Consider the following 7,862-nt stretch of genomic DNA (forward strand, 5'->3'; position numbering starts at 1 on the left):
AAAGAATCGGTACACAACAAGGACAGCACTTTATCATCATTTCTAAATCACAGTCACACTCTTCAGCTGTGTTCCAGACAGAAGCTGTGTGTTCGCTCTCGCTTCATCTGCGGAACGTTCCAGCACTCTGACGTCACAAAGTCAGCTGCAGCTGATGCGCTTTTCTTTCTGCTCGTGCTGTTAGTGCAGAACATCAGATTAGCTGCTGATTGATAGACTGATAGTAAGACTGAGAAGGTAATCCGGGTTGCCAGATCTGAGTAATAAACACCGGCACACTGATTAATAAAACCAGTCCAGGTAGGAAATCTACAATATACTGCGGTATTTATAACACCAAATCATTCTTCTGAAGCCTTACTAAACATAGAAAGGTCAGATCACACACGTTCAAACAGGAAAATAAACAGCAATGAACTTTAATAAAACAGTACTAAACTTTTAATAAACAGTAATAAACTGCAATAACCTGAAATGAAACAGTACTACACTTGTAATAAACAGAAATAAACTTTAATAAACAACAATAAACAATACTAAACTATTAAAAAGTTTAGTAATAAACAGCATTTACAAAGCAAACAAAATACAAAATTCTTAAAAACATCCTTTTGCATAAACAACCCAAACACACAGCAGTGAAACAGTGACGCCGCTTAAAGATCACATTTTAACCAAAACTTCTCCATAAACGCTGCGTTTGTGGCTCCAGGTCACTAGGGGGCTTTTCTCCTGCAACATTTAAAATCTGTTTGCATCCAGAAATCTCCAGATTAATATAATGTGTAATTTAATGTATAACGTTTGCAAGCCAGAGACAGGAAAATCATCTCACAGCTGAGGTTTAAAGCGCAGACCTGGCAACCCTGGTGTGTGTAGCACCTCATGGTGAAGGATTGTCAGTAAAGCAGTACCGGGAATTAGTTTTACGGAGAAATCTCGGATGTGACACGCCACTGAGGCAGAAAACAAACAGCCAGGATCTCAGAGTGTAGTGTACGTAATGAGCTATTGATTTCCTGCGTCCTGTCACGCGGCCTTCAGCCATCAGCTCCGTGTTTATAAAGATACGAGTCTCTGAGCGCACGTCCATTGTGTCCGATTCATCGAAAGCTGATTAGCAAACACATCTGAGATGCTATAAATAAGAATAAATAATCCACCATGATAAGATAAGGAGTAATATCCTGTTTTAGAGCTCGGGTATTTTTAGAAGAAGCATTATTAGATCCTTCAGATAAGTTCATCAGCGCCGAAATAAGATCAAATCAAATAAAATAAACGTGACCTGAGAACTAAAAGCCATGAGCAAAGAAACGACCGAAACAGAAAGTGGTGTTATTATCAGAACGCGTGTGATGTGTTAAACATCTCAATCCAACATGACCCAGTCTGAGTTTGGTGTTGTTGTAGTTGTTGTAGTTGTTGTTGTTGTTGTTGTTGTTGTTGTTGGTGTACTTGCTGCGTGAATTTTCTCCTGCATCTCGATATCAGTTTTTTTTTTATTCCGAGCTGAGAAAATGAGATGCTCTTTTTGTCTGTGAGCTCCGCAGGACACACAGCAGGTGGTCAAAGCATGACAGAGAATCATAAAGAGCCATCAGCGAAATCAGACTCAGACTTCTCTTTCATCCCTCCATCATTCCATTCACAACACACAAAACACACAAATCTGTAGACACACTCGATTTAAAAACATACTCCAGAAATCCTGCTGGAAAGATTCAACCATAACAGTGTGAGGAATAAACACTGCATGTGTGTGTGTGTGTGTGTGTGTTTCAGTAAAATACTGAGTGTGATGAAGTAGAGTTTCTGTTACTACCCCGAGGTTGATGATTTTCCCGCAACAGCACGTGCCTGAGTTGATTTAACAGCTGCTGTAATGTTTAATATGTAAATGATCACAGGACAACAACCTGCAGACATTTAGCCAAATTTGCATCCTCATGTTTATTTATAAGCCCGTGGATTTTCAACGAGAGGAAAAGTGCTCTTAAATTAATTTATTTAAAACAGTGAATGAATTTTATTCCACACAGATTATTTTTAATGGTTTAAAATAACAACCAGCAAAGCTTTAATCATTCCGAGTGGCTATTGAGTACGTTTAGACTTTTAATGACAGCTAATAACCTTCTAATGCAGTGATGTCTGGCCTTAACACAACTTAATGGCCATCTCGACATTTTGCCAAATCACCGTCTCTCTCTGTTTCCTTCCCCTCAGCGTCTTTGCATCGGTTCACTAGAACTCATAAACTCTACAGAGAAAAAAGCCAGACATCGCCCTCGGCACATCACACACATCGACACATTACCACACTGAAACAACAAGAGGAGAAGAGCAGGAGAAAAACAGGAGAAAAACAGGAGAAGAGCAGGAGAAAAACAGGAGAAAAACAGGAGAAAAACAGGAGAAGAGCAGGAGAAAGGTGGGGCAGTAAAAGGACAGAAGCAGGACAGAAGTGGAATAGAAAGAGGACAGAAAGAGGGCAGAAAGAGGAAAGAAAGACGACTTCATCCATATAAAATCCATCCACATCGCTCTTTTTTTCCAGAAAGTCGGGTTCCATTTTTCTTTCTCAGGAGTGAGATGAGAATTATAAATCCTTTTTAAATGTATTTTTACTCCATATTTCTCCTGAGTCACTCTCCATCCCACCACAGCTCTGATCCTGTTCAGCTCCACAGATAAAACTCTCTCACTTCCCTCTTTTCTCTCCGTCCATCCGTTTTTCCCTTTAAACCTGCTGCACAGTTTTCACCTCTTCACCTCTGATTTAGCTACACACCCTGCGCGTCTTCCCTCTTCTGTAAAAAAACTTTCCTTTGTTTTCCTCCATCACAGGTGAACTGATTCGAGTCGATGCTCTTTGGACAGTTTCATCCTGTAAAAATTCACCAGTCCATGGAAACCTGAAAGAGCGAGTTATAAACCGTCTCAGATTCATTCAGCCGCTTCTGCGTGAGAGGCAACTGCTGACCCGAAACACACTTCACATTTCTGTCTCACTCATCGCTCCTGACCTCCTGACCTCCTGACCTCCTGACCCGAGACACACACACTCTGATGGACCTGCTGTAACTCATCACTGTATTACAGACTTTACACCCAGCTGTGTGTGAATCCCGTCTTCCTCCTGCACTTCAGTTCTTTTATCTGTTTCATCTGAAGCATTGTTTTATTGGAAGAGGGTTAATGATATTTGAGGTCAGCAGTGACCATCTGTCAGTCCTGATAACAACAGCAGCATCAAATTATCCAATTATGGAAGTATTTTGTTCCGGACAAATTTTAAAAGTAATTGCATTTTGCAGTTTTCTATTTGCGGATAAATAAATTGCAGTTGCTTTTGAAATTTTTAGACAGTTTGTATCTATCTAAAAATTCTGTATATGGAAGTAGATTGTGAAACATTATAGTGAAACAACTGCATCATAAAATATTATTTCTAAACCAATATTTAAAAAAAAAAGTTTAATTTTTATATTTAATATCTTTATTATTCCAAATCAAACATCTACATCAGCTCAATCATCTGTTCAGCACGTTTTCCTTCTCGACCGTCGACTGTCCAAATATAAACACCCCCACAGTAAAGTCCCGCCCCAGCACTGAGCGACAGCTTCCTGTGAAAATCATCTGAAGAACACTGAAGAACACTGAGCTGAAGAACACTTAGAAACAATGAGCTGAAGAACGCCAAGCTGAAGAACACTGAGCTGAAGAACACTGAGCTGAAAATCTCAAGTGACCTCGCCTTTATTGTTCTTAATAAAAATGGCCTCAAATAATCGCTCCTCGTGCTGAGATTGAAGTTGAAGTGGAGTATTGTGAAGTGTGTGTCTGTGTGTGTGTGTCTGTGTGTGTGTCTGAGGACTAAACATCTCAGCAGTGTGTGAGGATTTTGACGTTTGGCTCGTCTTAATAAAGTAAAGCAGATTTTATATACTGAAATTTAAACTGCAGAAAAAGTCAACGTAGTGAGCTCAGAAAGGTGTGTGTGTGTGTGTGTGTGCGCGCGCGTGTGTGTGCGCGCGTGTGTGTTCTCTGGGTGAAGGTCACAGTGGAGGATTTTTGCGTCAGAGCACTTGAGAAACATTGAAATAGAACGTCACATGTTGACTCAGTGTGTGCTAAAAGAGAATGTACAGATTAGATGGAATCGTAAGCGATAACACACACGAACATTAACACGTTCTCACTCTGAGAAGAAACTGGACCAGCGGGGTTAATGTGGAACTCTGATGAAGCATGAACATAAATTACACCGCAGCGGGATTACAATCAGTCAGAATTACTGCAGCAAGAACACAAAATGCAAAGAACACTGAGCTGAGGAACACTGAGGAACACTGAGCTGAGGAACACTGAGCTGAGGAACACTGAGCTGAGGAACACTGAGGAACACTGAGGAACACTGAGGAACACTGACCTGAAGAATGCTGAGGAACAATGAGCTGAACAACACTGAGCTGAACAACACTGAGAAACACTGAGCTGAACAACACTGAGCTGTGGAACACTGAGCTCAGAAACACTTAGCTGAAGAACACTGAGTAACACTGAGCTGAGGAACACTGAGGAACACTGAGCTGAGGAACACTGAGCTGAGGAACACTGAGCTGAGGAACACTGAGCTGAGGAACACTGAGGAACACTGACCTGAAGAACACTGAGGAACACTGACCTGAAGAATGCTGAGGAACAATGAGCTGAACAACACTGAGCTGAACAACACTGAGAAACACTGAGCTGAACAACACTGAGCTGTGGAACACTGAGTAACACTGAGCTGAAGAACACTGAGCTGAAGAACACTGAGGAACACTGAGCTGAAGAACACTGAGGAACACTGAGCTGAAGAACACTCTGGAACACTGAGCTGAAGATCACTGAGAAACAATGAGCTGAAGAACACTGAGCTGAACAACACTGAGAAACACTGAGCTGAAGAACACTGAGAAACAATGAGCTGAAGAACACTGAGCTGAAGAACATTGAGAAACAATGAGCTGAAGAACACTGAGAAACAATGAGCTGAAGAACACTGAGCTGAAGAACATTGAGAAACAATTCAATTCAATTCAATTCAATTTTATTTGTATAGCGCTTTTAACAATGGACATTGTCACAAAGCAGCTTTGCAGAAATAAATGGATTCACAAAAATATATTGTAAATATTTGAATTTATCCCTAATGAGCAAGCCAGAGGTGACGGTGGTGAGGAAAAACTCCCTGAGATGATATAAGGAAGAAACCTTGAGAGGAACCAGACTCATCTGGGTGCAACGGATAGTGCGATTATAAATCATTCCCTTCTGTTATTGTGTACTATATGGACAAATAGTGCAGTTGTGCAACCAGTAAATTCATCACAGTTTTCGCAAGAAGTCCGGCTGGTTAAAATCTATCCACTGTCCACTGATGGAGTCCTGAGTACGAAGGTGCTCGTGGCAACTGCAGCCCCAAAGCCACTACAGCAATCGCAGTCCCAAGCCATTACAGTACAGTACAGTACAGTACAGTACAGCTCCCCATATGTGATCCCCAAACCATCTCCACACCCCCCAGGTGGCACCATCCCCAGCAATCCAAACAGTTCTTCAGGCCGTCCATATGGGGCCCCAGCAGCAGCGAGCGAACTCAACCGATGAGAACTCCAACCAGAAGTAGAGCATCAGGATGGGTCAGGCTGGTCTGGAGAGCAGAAGGGGTCAGGATCACTGGCATCTCAGAAGTAGCATGTGTAGCTCGACAGAGAGTGAGGGGGAGTGAGAGAGAGAGAGAGAGAGAGAGAGAGAGAGAGAGAGAGATTATTCGGTAAGCTTTTGTCCTCTAAGGGTTAAGAACAATGTACTTTGCGTGCAGAGAGCAAGCAGGGACTCCGGCAAGACTAGCTATGACAGCATAACTAAAAGGGAGAGCCAGAAGCTAACACAGACATGAGGGAGCAGCAGCCACTCCACCATCAACAAACCTGAGTGAACGTGTGAGAGTGGGGGGGCGACAGCATCCAAACATCCCAGTTCACCACAACACTCTATGCCTGTGAAACCTCCAGACCTGCTCCTGTACCTAAGAAAACTATTCACTGAAGGCTTGACTAAACAAATATGTTTTCAGCCGAGACTTAAACACTGAAACTGTGTCTGAGCCCCGAACACTAAGTGGAAGGCTGTTCCATAACTGTGGGGCTTTGTAAGAGAAACCTCTACCCCCTGCTGTAGACTTCACTATTCCAGGTACCAACAAATAGCCTGCACCTTTTGATCTGAGTAGGCACGGCGGATCATAAAAGACCAAAAGTTCGCTCAGGTACTGTGGCGCGAGACCATTTAGTGCTTTATAGGTCAATAGTAGTATTTTATAATCAATGTGAAATTTGACTGGGAGCCAATGCAGTGTGGATAAGATAGGGGTGATGTGGTCATATCTTCTGGTTCTAGTAAAGACTCTCGCTGCTGCATTCTGGACTAACTGGAGCTTGTTTATGCATCTACTGGAACATCCAGACAGTAAGGCATTACAATAATCCAACCTAGAGGTAACAAAAGCATGAACTAATTTTTCTGCATCGTGTAGTGACAATATATTTCTTATTTTAGCAATATTTCTGAGATGAAAGAAAGCAATCCTAGTGATATTATCTACATGAGCTTCAAAAGACTAGAGTCGATAATCACACCAAGGTCTTTTACTGCTGCACATGATGAAACAGAAAGGCCATCCAGAGTTATTATGTAATCAGAAAGCTTACTTCTAGCTGCATGTGGTCCTAGTACAAGTACTTCTGTCTTGTCAGAATTAAGTAGAAGGAAGTTAATAAGCATCCAGTTTCTAATGTCTTTTACACATTCCTCAACTTTATTAAGCTGGTGTCTGTCATCTGGCTTTGCTGAAACATACAGCTGTGTGTCATCAGCGTAACAGTGGAAGCTAATACCATGCTTACGAATAATTTTACCCAGAGGTAGCATATATAAAGAAAAGAGCAGTGGGCCTAAAACAGAACCTTGTGGAACACCAAACTTTACCTTAGTATGAGAAGAGAAGTCACCATTTACGTCTACAAACTGATAACGATCAGTCAAATAAGACCTGAGCCAGGAAAGGGCCGTTCCCTTAATGTCTACTACATTTTCTAGTCTATTGAGGAGAATAGCATGATCAATGGTATCAAAAGCTGCACTAAGGTCAAGCAGCACCAGCAAGGAGACACAACCCTGATCAGAGGCCAGTAGTAAGTCATTTACAACTTTAACCAGCGCTGTCTCTGTGCTATGATGAGCTGAATCAAGAATGAGCTGAAGAACACTGACCTGAAGAACTCAGAGCTGAGTAACACTGAGCTGAAGAACACTGAGCTGAGGAACACTGAGCTGAGGAACACTGAGCTGAGGAACACTGAGGAACACTGACCTGAAGAATGCTGAGGAACACTGAGCTGAAGAACTCAGAGCTGAGGAACACTGAGCTGAAGAACACTGAGCTGAAGAACACTGAGCTGAAGAACACTGAGCTGAAGAACACTTAGAAACACTGAGCTGATGAACACTGAGGAACAGTGAGCTGAAGAACACTGACCTGAAGAACACTGAGGAACACTGACCTGAAGAATGCTGAGGAACACTGAGCTGATGAACTCAGAGCTGAGGAACACTGAGCTGAAGAACACTGTGGAACACTGAGCTGAAGAACACTGAGAAACAATGAGCTGAAGAACACTGAGCTGAAGAACACTTAGAAACAATGAGCTGAAGAACACTGAGCTGAAGAACACTTAGAATCACTGAGCTGAAGAACATTGAGAAACAATGAGCCGAGGAACACTGAGCTGAAGAACACTGAGCTGAAG

Source organism: Pangasianodon hypophthalmus, chromosome 13 (assembly GCF_027358585.1).
Source record: "Pangasianodon hypophthalmus isolate fPanHyp1 chromosome 13, fPanHyp1.pri, whole genome shotgun sequence".
In the NCBI taxonomy this organism is placed as follows: Eukaryota; Metazoa; Chordata; class Actinopteri; order Siluriformes; family Pangasiidae; genus Pangasianodon; species Pangasianodon hypophthalmus.